Genomic DNA, 14,537 nt, shown 5'->3' with positions numbered 1-14,537 from the left:
GTACACTCTATCTGCATCCTTCCTACCCCCTCTGACTCCCTCAATTCCTCCTGTGTCTCCCCAAATACCCCTCTGGGATTTATTTCCTCTTTTTTAATATTTTTATCTATCTATAGCTATACATATATATGTATATATACACACACATATATCCTTATGAATATATAGTGTCTATTAATATATAATATATACAAACACTTATATTTGTATAGTATATATGTATATTTCTTAGAGAGTGTAATTAGTGTTACCCTTATTTGCACATGTTTAGTCATGACCCGTTAGGATTGGGATATTGTCCCTGAACAAAAGATAAAGAAAACCTGGTTGTCCTTCAAGCAGCCATCATTGCCTGCCTATCCTGCCTATATAGCACTTCATCTAGGGGTGGGGCCTTATGTTTCTTTCTTCATCTAGGTCAGCATGTCAACTGGCGTGGTCTTTGCAAGTCTTGTGCAGGCAGCCATATTGTTGAGAGCTCATGGGAACAGCATCCCTGCTTTGTCCAGACGACACTATCGTGCAGTAGGCTTCCTGGTCCTCAGGTTCTTACGTTCTTTCCACCCCTTCTTCTATGAGGTTCCCTGAATCCCAGGTGTAGTGGTTGTGCTACAATTGTCTAATTGCTTGGGGCTGGGGACTCTAGGCCAGTTACATATTCTCTGCATTTCGGCCTGTCGTGGATCTCTGTAATGGTCTCCATATGCTGGAAAGGAAGCTGCTTTGCTGAGATGTGAGAGAGCTCACAGACGTCGCTTCCATTTGTGCCTGGAGGGGTGGCATGGAGTGAGGGTCCTGTGCTGTATTAATCACCAAATCTTCTTTATTATAATGCAAAAATAATCCGTGTTTCCCTGTGAGGCCTGGGTCCATTCTCTGCCATGGCTTTTTCATTGACCGTGTTCCAATACTTCTCTCTGCTGTATTTCAAGTCTCTCCTTCCCTAACAGGTCTTTCCTTCAGTTTACAAATGGATTCAACTCCTCTGTGTGTTAAGGAAAATATTTCTAGTCTGCATCCCTCATTAGTTTCTTTTATTTGTTCACAACTTAAGTTCCGTTTTAAAAGTGTGTGTGTGTGTGTGTGAGTGTGTGTGTGTGTGTGTGTGTGTGTGTGTGTGTGTGTGTGTGTGTATGTGTGTATGCTTGTGTGCAGGCCAGAGGAGGGCATGAGAGCCCCCTGAAGCAGTTACAGGCAGTTGCCAGCTGCCTGGCTTGGGTGCTGGGAACCAAATTTGCGACAGCTGTGTGTGCTTGTCCCTGCCGAGTCCTCTCTCCAGCTGCTCCGTTCAGATTCTTGGCAATTCTCTCCACTTGCTTTTCCCACATCTTCACCATTAATCTGAAATTAGATCAGCAGAGTCCTGGCTTTGTCCATTTCAACGACCACTTTTGTCAAAGGTCTCTGTGGCAGTGTGGTGTGTTAGCTGTCAGCAGGTGTGGGTTCTGTTTGAATCCTCTTTTATATTTATTTGTTTGTTTGTTTTAGATAGGGATTCACCATGTAGCCCAGGCTAGAGTGAACTCATGATCTTTCTGCCCCAGACTCCCAAATACAGAGATTAGAGACATGAACCAAGAAGTATGTTTGACTTCTCTGTGGAATTCAAGTGAATTATCTTTTAGAGTATTTTTGAAGATGAATGATGATATTTAAGGTAAAATATGGCTTTCTTTTTCTTACACTTTTCTGTTATCACGGGTAGTAATTTAAATCATTAAATTCTAAACTCTTGAACAATTATTAGATTTTCCTACTCAGGGAAGTTTTGGTGTTGACAGAGAATTTGAGCAGAAGGCAGGGAGCATTCCCATGGATTCCTTTCCTCTCCGTGGTCTGTGTATTTGTTACTGTTGATACTGATACATTACTGGTTAAGGTTTGCTGGGCAGGTCTATGCATGTTTACAAGTGCATGATGTCATGCATCAAAGTTGCAGATCCCCTTTACCACTGGAAGGATCCCCTGTGCTCCAGCCTCCTCCCTCCTCCCTCCTTAATGGCTCGCCTTCCTACTGTTCCCATCTATTTGACATTTTCCCCTTTCTACTTCCATCACTGCTTTGCTGAGCTCTTCTATGGTGCCATATCTTTGGGCTCCTCCAGGTGCTTCCCCTTCCCAGACCTTCAATTGCATTTCACAGCTATGTCCACACTTCTGTTTCATTGTGGACATTTCCTTCCACTGGGACTATGTCTGCTTAAAACAAGCAAACAAACAAACAAACAACTTATTTGATTTTATGTGTATGAATGTTTTGCTCGCATGTCTCTCTGTGCACCACATGTGTGTCTAGTGCCCTCAGAGGTCAGAAGAGGTTGTTGGATTCCCTGGGAATAAGTTATAGATGGTCGTGAGCTTCTATGTGGGTGCCGGCAACTGAACCTGGGTCCTTCGTAAGAACAAGTACTCTTAACCTCTGAGTCATCTCTCCAGCCCCTGCCTTTGCTCCTTAAACATCTTTTACATGGAGACCTGGGCAACTTCCAGGAGGGCAAGGACATTTAATCCTGAGAAACACTTCTCTCCTGTGGTTTTTCAGACAAACGTGTGAACAGCAAGGCTTTATGACTCACTCTTCTATAGGTGGACATTTCTCAAACTCAGTGCCATGGACATTTTAGGCCTGATAATTTATTGTTGTTGCCGTGGGGTTGTGTTGTGTACAGTAAAATGATGTTTAGCTGTATGGTGGTCTTTTGCCCACAAATGCCTTTAGAGCCTTTCCCTTCCATCCCTAGCACCAGGTTATACCAACAAAGAATGTCTTCAGACATTGCCAAATGTCATGCCAAGGCACCAAATCATGCTGTTGAGAACTACTGTGCTAATATGAGGTGTTTTCTGTTCCCCAGGGGGACCTGAGGAACCACCATGCATCATTTAAGACTCATTCAGTCATTTCCCTTACAAGGTCTCTCACATCCCCTCCTTTCTTTTCTGCAGGGCCACGTCATCCCTTGTTCCTCCCTGTCTTCCTCTGATGCCCCTGTACTTTCATTCACACCCATAACTTGCTCTCTTTCCCAAGGATTGTTACCATGTGTCAGTCTTACAATCCTAGTCATGTTCCAGGGTGTGGCCATTACTATGTCCATTCTACTGTTGAGTAGATGAGCCACAGTGGCCTCTGCTGGCCAACATCTGTGAGACATTCTGAGTCATAATGTCCATCTCCTTTGAAGCCCTTCAGATAGTTCATAAATCACTGTCCTTCCCCATCTCTACACAGACCATTCTAAATTCCACAAAGGCTGATGCTGTGTTTGCTTTTTGTTCTCATGGATGCACAATGTGCTTGGCTCTATTAGATGTCTGGTTTTGTAGAATGAATGAGTGGTCCTGGGAATGAATGGCTTTGGTGTTCAGGGTGGGCTTGACAACCACATCTGCTGCTACAATTATTGTTCAAGTGTCTTTATGGCGATGCATTCATTTGAGAATCACAGCACTGCTAAATGGGATGGTTCTTTATCATGTAAATAAGAAAACCAAGGAACACCAGTGAGGCTGAGCATCTTAAGGTCTTTTATACTGTCATGATAGTATTGGTACTCTCTAGTTACATGTGGAATAAAATGAGAACTCCTTTCTACCATGAGAGTCCAACAAGAGTAAAGTCTTCCTGGACCAAAGAAGTGGTCTTTAATCTCAAGTAGTGTTTCCTGGGTTGTAGGGAAATTTTACACCTGGATGATACCCAGGGATGGGCAATATCCAGGGATGGATGAGACCACAGGGATGGGTGATACCCAGGGGTGGGTGATACCCAGAATGGGTGATACTCAAAGATGGCTTGTACACTTTAATTTACATCTGACATAAAAAAGCTGGTATCAAAGATGATGGGAAAATATATGGAATTCCTACAGAACATTCCTGATAGAGAGGTGGAGACAAGCCTTTGATGATATTTGACCTACCTTTGATGCCAGTGAAAGGACTGAAGATAAATGTGGGTGTCAGGAGGGGATTCCAACAGAAACATGAAGGCCCTAGTTATGAATCGCTGCCTTAAAGATCATTAATTGAGTTCTTAGCAAGATGTTCACCAAGGTTAACCTTATTGCCTAAAATTACACTATTAAGAGGTGTATAGCAGCTGTTGGGAGCAGACGCAGCTTGGCTCTGTGGGAATGGATGAGTTACTTGGGGACATCATTACTTTAGCAAGACCACAACATCTTTGGCATATAACAGAAACTCCTGTGAATTCCTCTTTAGCTAGAAGAACATTTCCTTTTTGTCTTTGCTCACCCTCATATTGATACATTTGACCACCCATAGGCAAAAGCAGAGATGATATCCACAGACAGGAGAAGCAGAATGCATTTGGGTGTTTACGTTTAAATAAAAGTTCCTCTGCAGGGGAATCAAGGTTGCAGAGCTGCAACCTGGTCATTCATTCACAAAGTGTTTGCATGGTCTACTGTACGTACAAGAGCAATCGCCTGAGAATATTCTGCAGAAGCAAAGCAGATTTGCTCCCAGCAGAAGGAGCCCAGTGGTTGGATGCAGCTGTCTGAGAAGACGCTCTTCCTCTTTTCTGGGCATCACCTGCAGGCTGCTTACTCTGAGTCTGGAGGCCCTCCGCTGGGATTTGGTTTTATGGAGTTTAATGTAAGGTGCTGTATTTCATGAGATGAAATCATAACACAGTGGGTTGCGAGAATTTTGAGAGATTACTTCTTCAGAGTGTTGGCAAGCATCGTCCTCCGGAGAGCGTCTTTGTCTTAAACAGAAATATAGACCTTTCATAGAACTGGAAGGATAGTGAATTCTTAATCCTTTCTAGACAGCTAGGGTTTGGACAGTCGGGCTGATGTGGAACGCACATGGCTGGTCTGACCTCTCTAGTTGAACTGTTTTTAAATCTGTAACTTTGACGGTATCCTGAAACACCAGGGTACGTGGGAAGTGCATTTTGGGGGTGTCCTCACTTCTAAGCCATCATTAAAGCTTGTTTCTATTTATAGATTGTTCAATTCTCAACACATCTTGACAATGCAAGTGAACATTTGGCTCAAACCGGAGAATCCCACCGAGCACTAGCTCAGGTTTCCTCCCTCTGCTCTTCCTGTTGTATTTTCAGCAGCAAGTTCTCCGGCTCTGTTGTAGGGAAAGCCGAGCCCTTCCCTCGCCTCAGGGTGGACCCCCTTCCTTTTGCTCTAAAACACACACGTACCTGTCCTTAGGCTAAACATCTCTTCCCTTTGTGATCATTTCATCTCCAATTTCCCTGCAATGCAACATCTTGGGCCAGGTTTCTCATGAATGGCAGGAAAGAACCAATATCCCATGGGGGAATCTGGCGCCTCTTCTGATTTTGATGTGTGTGGAAGGGGTTTGTGTCCTCTGCAGCCCAGAGTCGGCTTGAAACGTGGTTCAGGCAAGAATGTTTTGGAAATTCAATTAATTCAGCATGGGAACCTAGCAAAGCCAATGTGGGCCCCATTGTACATAGCTCTTTTCCCAGGGAGATTTCTTCCTCCCTTCTTTCAGAAGTAATAGTTGAAATCTTACAACTTTAAAGAGATCTGCATCGGCTGCCATATCCTCTCTAATGATAAAAAGATGTGCACATCAGGACAGATGTGTTTGTATCAAATTGTGTGCTTGATATATCTCATGTGGAGCCCCCAGTGAATTCTTATGGCAACTCCGATGAAATTCTTGTTACCGAGGAAGGGAGGCAGAGGTTGTGAGTTATTACCATCAAGTAACAAATGTTACATTCCTTATCATCCTCAAATGCTTTCTCAGAAATACAAGTCAGAACAGGCTGTCCTGTGAGACAGTCTGGGTTGCAGGATGCTGGGAGTCAAGCCCAGAGAGGTGCACAGTACCAGGTGTGGCCAACAGAAGGGAGCAAGCTTATTTGTACGTGTAGACAGTCACCCAACTTTTACCTTGCTTCTCCAAAGAGTCTGCTCACCCGAGGAGAGTGGAAAAAGGGTCACTTGTGGGTTGAGCAGATGGTTCAGTCAGTAAGGTGCCTGCCATACAACCACTGTGTTTGGATTTCCGGAATGCTCATCAGAGGTCAGACATTTTGGTTTTGGGTGCCTGTGACCCCAGCCTTGTAGGGGTTAGTGGCTGTCAGACAAGTTGATTCCTGAAGGTCATTGGTTAGTCAGCTTAGCCTAATTGATGATTTTCAAGTTCACCAAGTGACCCCATATCAAAAAATAAAGTCAGGGCACAGTTGAGGAAAGACAGTGCTGTTGGTCTTGGGCCTCCACACAAGTGCACACAGATATCACACCACATGCATATTCACACACAACAACAATGGCAACTTGCAGTCTTCCAAGTCAGAATCTCCAGAGCTCAGACCAGGAAGTGGAAGTTTTAATAAGCTGAACATCCAGTTACTAGCATTAGACAAGTGCTGTGGGATGTCTTTCTGTACGCTGTGAATATGTGTTGCTCTGATTGGTTGATAAATAAAAGCTGCATTGGCCTATGGAAAGGCAGCTTAGAGGCAGGCGAGAAATCCAGGCAGATATATGGAGAGAAAAAAGGAGAGGAGAGAGAGACACAAGCGGGCTGTCCAAGGAGCAACAAGATGCCAGCAGACCGGTAACGCCATGGCCACGTAGCAAAACATAGATTAGTAAAAATGGGTTAATTTAAGATGAAAGAGCCAGCTAGCAAGAAGCCTGAGCCATAGGCCATACAGTTGATAACTGATATTAAGCCTCTGAATGACTATTTTATAAGCTGCTGAGGGACTGCAGGGCCAGATGGGACCTGAGAAAACTTATGACTACAGGCAAGTATAAAAACCTGGTGGGATGAGGACAGGCATTTAATAGAGGGAGCTTGCTGAGTGTGTCTGCTGACTAGAAACATCACCAAAGGGACAGTTCTGAGTCCCTGTTTGCTGAGAAGAATATTACCCATGTATTTCTCAATACCCTTCTGCAGACTGTTTCTCCCAAGTGTATGTCTCTTCAAATTGTTTTTAAGAAAGACTTTTGCTTTTTTCCCAAGAAAGTGGCCTATTCTCATGAGATGAGGGTTTTGTGGTTCCTTGAAATGCCTCAGTTGCCAGGAAATATATATACATACATATATATATATACGTATACATATATACGTATATATATATATGTATATGTATATACATATAGTGTGTGTGTGCTCGCGCGCGTGCGCGCGCACCTCACAATGTGTTTATGCACCTGTGATGACATGCATGTGGAGGACAAAGGACAACTTTCAGGAGTGGATTCTCTCTTTCCAACAAGTGGATTCCAAAAGCCAAATGATGGAACTCAGGTCACCCGGCTTGGAACTCCAGGCATGCACCATCATGCTGTACTGCTTGTTTAGGTTTTATCCGGTTCCTACCAATGACCTATGTAGATACCAGAGGGAACCGAAGAGCTCTGCATCAGTTCTACAAGGAACTCATTGGTTATCTGTAGATGGACAACCTGGACCAGTTACCCTGACAGTAATGGAAAGTCCACAATCTGAAGTTAATGCCCGTCATTTGCTTTCCCAAGTCACAGCTTGGCCCAAGTGGGGCAATGCCTTTCCCCGATACGCGACTCACAATTGCAGGTTTGTTTGGAGACATAAGCTGTAGTTGCACTTCCTTTCTTTTCAACTTAAAAAGTACATCAAGGCAAAGCTGAAAGAAAATGGGATAAAGTCTGGAGGATTTAGAACAAAAAGCAAGTCACCTGTGAGCAGGCCCACACACCGAGAAGACTGGCTTCTGAAGCTCCGGGAATATTTCATCATTATTTTTCTAGCGGTTTCCTATGTCCATTTTTTTTTTTCTATTCTCTCCTGTGAGAAATCTCATTTTCTCCTAATGTTCCTGCACTCCTTTCCTTGGTGTTGAGGATTTTCTTTCCTTCTCAGAAGGCAAACATTTCTGTTAGGGTAACCGGTCCAAGTTTCCCATCCACAGCCGACAACAGACTTCCTTGTCTTAAGTTCCCTTGCTCGTACCTGCTCTCCTTCTTGGTGTCTTTGGAAGGTCTTTTTCCACCTCGTACCTGCTCTCCTTCTTGGTGTCTTTGGAAGGTCTTTTTCCACCACCCCTGCAGCTGCATCCTGACCCCTTGCAGTTCTCTGTGCTCTGCCCCGGCATCCGATGACCTCTTTCTTTTCTTCATTAAAGGTGTGTCTGAGCTCATGTGTGGATGTCTTTCCTTTCCACAGGACCTTAGCAGGTTAGTCACTGTAAGTGAGCCTGTACTTTATTAAGATAACCCCCAAATCTCAGGGGCTCCCACGCCAAGGGTCTCTCTTCCTCACACAAAGTCCAGTCGGATATTTTGCTTTAGGCGGTCCTTTGGGTTGTGTTGGGTCCTTCAGCTCTATGTAGGAGGGAGGGAGGAGGGAGAGAGAGAGGGAGAGATTTATATATACGTAAATCTCTCATATCTATCTATCTATCTATCTATATATCTATCTATCTATCTATCTATCTATCACGAGAGACTATGATGTACTGAGTCATATCTACCTGATGGACGTAAGAGGGGGACCAAAAACTCAAGCTCAGCTGGGCACCCAGGGTGGGAGGAGAACCTGAGGGGGTGTGCTCCCCATTTCCTCAGCCTCTACCCCATTTCCTCAGCTGGAAGGCAGGCTTGTGTATGGGCTCAATTACTCATCATCCTTTAAATTGGCTTTTTAATTGTTTTTGAGATAGGGTTTCTAGCCCAGGCTGCCCATGAACTACTATTAGCTGAGGACCTTGAACTTCTGACCCTCCTGCCTCTACCCTCTAAGGCTTCCACCATGCTCTTCGTTTATACGGCGCTGAGGATTGAGTACAGAGCTTCAGGCATGCTAAGTAAGTGCTCTGACTGAGCTACAGACGCTGCCCCTAAACTGGCTTTTCTTGTCCCACTGGGAACCGAAACACTTCACAAAATAGCTGATGAACCTGATCAGTGGATTTTTGCCAGACATTTTTAGATTTGTAGACTCATCAGGCTGAAGATAAGAATAGTTTACCAATGCTTTCAATACGGGCTTTAAAAAACAATTTAAATATAACGCTTATTCAACATGGAAAATGTCAGCCCTCCAAATTACGATTACTTTGATCTAACAGAGAAAAGGAAGCTAATGGTTTATTATTATTATTATTATTATTATTATTATTATTATTACTACTTTGCTAACATCTACCATGCATTTGTATAATCTGCGTTTGTTTTTTTTTTTTCCCTGCTCACTAGTCCATTCTGTGGCTATACCGTATTTCACCAAAGCATTCCATTTTCTCTGGACCTTTAGGTTGCCCTGATGTTTTGCTCTTAGAACTGCTACTGTGAAGTTTTCACAATTTTAATTTCCTGCACCTAGCCGGGCGGTGGTGGCGCACGCCTTTAATCCCAGCACTCGGGAGGCAGAGGCAGGCGAATCTCTGTGAGTTCGAGGCCAGCCTGGTCTACAAAGCGAGATCCAGGAAAGGCGTAAAACTACACAGAGAAACCCTGTCTCGGAAAAACCAAAAAAAAAAAAATTTCCTGCACCTAGAATTTTACTTCAAAGTAATTATTGGAGAACACACATTGTAAAAGCTATTAGTTTACTGCACTGCTCTTCACAAGTATCCGCCCTTCTCTTCTCTCCCATCAGATACTCTCGTTTCCCCCTAATTTGGACTTGAAAATGCTTACTTCACTGAAGCTTCCAATCGTGTTGAGCATGGTGGAGTTTCCTCTTTTGGAAACCAACTGTATTTCTCCCTTTTATGTTATTTCTTCATGTCAAGTTTATATTTTCCCATTGGAAGTCACTAACATTAAAAATGAACCATCCGTATGTTAAGCTTAGTAATCCTTCAGCTAATCAGTATTATATGAGCTTTCTATTTGTATTGGACACATCTGGCTTAGACTGATCAAGACTCTCTGGTCACTTGATGATTAATTTTGATGGTCAACTGGACACAATGCATAATCATCTGGGGAAAAGGGTCTTGACGAAGAGCTGTCTGAATTATGTTGTCTTGTGGGCAGGCCTGTGAGGGATTTTCTTAATTGGGTTAATTGGGGTGAATGTGGGTGGCACCATTTCATGGACTGGGCCACAGCCTGAATGAAAAGGAAAGAAGATGCTGAGCAGGTGCAGGCACGCATGCATTAATCCATTGCTGTCTTCTCTTGACCGTGCGTATCATGTGACTAACTCCTTCTCATTCCCAACGCCTTGACTGCCCACCATGATGGACTGTAATCTAGGATTGTGAGCATTTAAACCCACTCTCCTTCCAATTGTTTTTGTCAGGGAATTTTACCACAGTAAGTGGAAAGGAAATTAACAAAGGCACTTTGCCTTTTTTCCTTTGCTTTTCTCAGTGACAGAAGAACGAGCCACGGACTCACTTTGGAGACTTTAGACTCTTATTCAAGGGGTTGTGGATGAGAGCTTAGCTAGAAACTTGAACAGTTTTGCTTTAAGTTACAGGAGGGAGTTCAGGGTGGAGTTAGGGACAGGAGGCAGGGTTCAGACAGAGAACAACCAGAAGGGAATGGGGGAGGAAACGTTGAGAGACTGGCAGAGAATAAAAGGAGGCCCCACTTTGATTTGCAGAGGGAAAACAGCCATCGGCTGGCAGTGTGAAGGGTGTGATGGGCCAGAGCTTGCGACTGAGGAAGGGATGAAGAAACGTGATGGTGGCACCACAGAAAGGCTGCGGGTGTCTGCCACGGCCAGCTTCAGCTACAAGCCAACACGGGCTTCGTTGTTAAAATCGCTCAAGACTAGTGGGGCCCTAGTTAATATCTCCCAGTTCCATCTTAACCTCTTAGTGACTCACGGACACTTTCCCAGGATGCAATTCCATAGGAGGAGGGAGCAAAGACGAAGCCCTCGGCATCTGCTGACTAGGAGAAAACACTGAGGCTGAGGGCAGAGCAAGGAGTGGAAGAAATTTCAAAGACCTGTTACTTCTGTTTGGATGGGGTGGGATGCATTCCGGACCAAGGATTAGGGACCAGCAGGAAACGGGGAATGCAAAGGGCAGCTAATAACCTGAGGCTGTTAGTTGAGGTGGTACCACTGCAGGTGGTGAGGTGCTGAGGGAGCGAATGGTTCCTTAGGCAGGTAGGATGAAGAATGGAGGCAGCTGGGCCAGGCACTTGAATTGCTCCTGAGGACAACATTGTTTCAGCAATGCCTGTGGCTAGCCTCCATTTTAGAGGCGAAAGCTGCAGGGATGCATCTACGGTGGGACTGTCAGGCGCCTCTGCTCCCAGATCTGGGGGTCAAAACTTGCCAACTCTGCAAAAAAAAGATCCAGAGTAAAAGATACAGTTGATTTACTGTGTCTACGTTCTGGGTGGAAGTTTATGTAAAATATTGGTCAAAGATAGAGAGAGAGCCAAAAATATGACAGCAGGGATTAAATGTCAAGCCAGATGTATCTTGTGTGACCATTTCTGGATGCTGCAAACTAACATGCTGTCTTGGTTTGGAAGCATATTCATCTATTTGGAATTTTTTTACTTGAGAGGTTTGAGGATGCCATTAAAAATGATAGTTCAGGCTGGGGTGGAGCTCAGGGACAGAACATAGGCTTAGTCTGAGAGAGGTCCTGGGTCCAATTACAAGCATACATATACACACACACACACACACAAATTCAACTACTAGATTTCATAGTTATTTTTTTCCTTAAATTTTAATGTGGGAGAACAAAGAAAGGATAATTTCCTGATTTTCAATTTCTGGAAATCTTTAGAGCAATCAAAACAATTACTATTTAGAACAAAATTTGCAAACAAAAGTATGAATTTCAAATGAGGGGAATAATTATTATTAAGCACTGCCATGATGAAAAGTCTTTCTTCTTTTGACTCTCTGGTAGATCTTTAAAAATTACTTCATTTGTGTGTGTGTGTGTGTGTGTGTGTGTGTGTGTGTGTTTGCCTGTGGAGGATGGATGAGGGTATTACATTCCCTAGAGTTGGAGTTGCAGGCAGCTGTATGCCTCTGGTCATGGGTACAGGAACTGAACTCAAGTCTTCTGCAAGAGTGGTAAGAACTCTGAACCACTGAGCCATCTCTGCAGCCTCCAGGTTTTGTAAATCTTGGTAATTTCTTTCAAGTGCATTGAATTGTGATTACTGTGTTCTGAAGAGTTTTTTATTATGAAGTACATGTGGATAATATGAATTGAAAATAGGAAACCTTACTTTTAAATAACCATTGATCACTCTAATATTTTGTATTGAGTGATGTAAACTCACAAGTCAACCTAACTCCACTGTTCTGGTTGCAGTGGGTTCTGGAGAGCAGAGAACAAAGCAACCAGTACTTCCTGTATTCCAAAGAAGGGGGATAGAGGCTGAACGTACCCAGAGCACAGCAGGATCAGCTGGATCATTGTCAACCACACCGCTCACCTTCAGGCTGGCCAAGGTAAGATTAGTCCCTTGAAAGATGCATCAGAAGAACCAGGAAGATAGAAGGCAAACAGTTAAAGTCAGAGTTGTGTTAGACCAGGAGGTAAGTGCACACCTGTGTGTGTGTTTATGTCTACACACAGGTGTGCCTGTGCACCTCGGGGCGAGAAATGAGAGGCAGGACTTGAGGAGAGCTGTTCGCAGACTGAGGAGAGCAAGCCTCTCTCTCACTTTCCACCTGAGTATTTGTTGAGTCACAGAAACTCATTAACCCACTTGTGGCAGTTTCTGTTGCCATGAGACATACAAGAGATGGTCAGCTCATAACAAAGAGACATTCACTTTGTCTCACTGTTCAGTGAAGCTTCAGTCCGAGATCACTGAGCCTGTGGCAAAGTTGCACATCATGGTGGGAGCACACGGAGGGACAAGACTGCTTACCTCCTGGATGGAAGGTCTAACAGAAAAAAAAGGAGGGCAGTGTGGGGTTCCACAACCTCCTCTGAGGGCACACCCCCAAGGAAGACCTCGTAGGAAGCTCCACAAATGAAATGTCCCATTCTTCCCTAGTTGAAATACCTGACTTAGGTGAAGGGTCTTTACTCTTTCTGGAAATGATGTCAAGAATGTGAATCTCCTGTGGGCGAACCAGATATTGATGATGGAACCTAGGCTTGAGTCCTTCTTCAGGGACCTCTGTAAAAGGGTGGTAAGTTTATAAGGTTCACAAGACACAAAAGTTTGAATCCCATCCACCACCCATGTTCAGATGTACCTCAACATATCAGACTATGCTTGTTGCTTTTTCAAGGAAAATTGGTTTAGGGAAGACTGGGTACAAAGTCTCAGAAGAGTGACAACCTGGACATGGAACTGGAAAGGATGAGTAAGATCAAGGAAGAGGCATGGTGATTGGAGGGCACTGGAGATCCAGGACAGATGACTGAAGCCCTCTTTATCACACCTGTGTGCTTTGTGAGGAAGAACAATGTATGAGGGAGAAGTGACACAATGAACCATAACCTAGATGTGAATGCCCTCTGCTTTCTAAGTGATGAGAACATAAAAAGAAAGATGTTTCCTGCGTTACTTGGAGAGTAGAGGCAGTGGCCATCAGAAGATGGAGACTGTGAGACATGGCTGTGGCCAGCAGTACAGAATGAAGCCTATGGCAATATTAGGGCAGCATGGGAAAGTGGTGACACTGTAAATGTCATTGAGGTGTTGTCATTGGAGCCCAGAAAACTGAGTCATGGGATGAAGAAAGTTAAGGCATGAAGCTAGGCTGGTCATACAATTGCTTAGATATAGGAGCCCCATCCAGTCTGCCGCCATGGAGCCTCTTTGTTCTGGCTTGTTTTCCATCAACTTGACACAACTCGAGTCATTTTTTGAAAGAGGGAACCACAGTTGAGAAAGTGCTCTAGCTAGATTGGCCTGTAGGCAGGCCTGTGTTGACTTTTCTTGATTAATGATTGATGTGTGTGGTGGGGGGTCCAGCCCACTGTGGGCAGTACCATCTTTGACAGGAGGTCCTGGGGTGTATGAGAAGGCAAACTGGGCAGACCACTAAACAGCACTCCTCCACAGTCTCTACATCGATTCCCACCTCCAGGTTTCTGACTTGGGTTGCTCCCTGACTCTCCTGGATGATAGAATGCAAACTATAAGATGAAATTACCCCTTTCCTCCCCAAGTTGCCTTTGGTCATGGTGTTTTATCACAGCAATAGAAACTCAAACACACTCTTTAGAAGCCTAGGAACAGAGAAATTGGAGGATTGCAATCTAGGGGACAGGGTATAGGTGGGGTTTTTCCTTGGGACTCCTGGATCCCCAGTAAACAACATGGAAGACTTATTATTAATTATAAATGCTCTGCCAATAGCTTAGGCTTGTTACTAACTAGCTCTTACACTCAAATTAACTCATATTTATCAATTTATGTACTGACATATGGCTTATGGCTTATTACCTCATATTCTACACATCCTGCTTCCCCTGTGTCTGGCTGGCAATGCTGCCCTTCTTCTTCCCCACATTTTCAGCTTGGCTCTCCCGCCTAACCTCTTCCTGCCTAGCTATTGGATAGTTAGCTCTTTATTAAACCAATGAGAGCCACAGATCTTCACAGTGTACAACAGGCTTACTC

General features: G+C 44.1%; 1 long non-coding RNA gene across 2 annotated transcripts in view; it reads left to right on the top strand.

The window, feature by feature from the left end:
• The window catches only part of LOC128105239 (uncharacterized), a 99,773-nt gene that overhangs the window by 73,227 nt on the left and 12,009 nt on the right, over positions 1–14,537 (top strand). For both annotated transcript variants that reach the window (XR_008216298.1, XR_008216297.1), the window contains exon 2: positions 12,263–12,402. This is a non-coding gene — a long non-coding RNA (uncharacterized LOC128105239). The remainder of the gene's footprint in view (positions 1–12,262; positions 12,403–14,537) is intronic.

This window comes from Peromyscus californicus, unplaced genomic scaffold (assembly GCF_007827085.1).
Source record: "Peromyscus californicus insignis strain IS unplaced genomic scaffold, ASM782708v3 Scaffold_9__1_contigs__length_137607984, whole genome shotgun sequence".
Taxonomy (NCBI): domain Eukaryota; kingdom Metazoa; phylum Chordata; class Mammalia; order Rodentia; family Cricetidae; genus Peromyscus; species Peromyscus californicus.
Note: the sequence above shows the minus strand (reverse complement) of the source record. Positions and strands in the feature narration are given on the sequence as shown.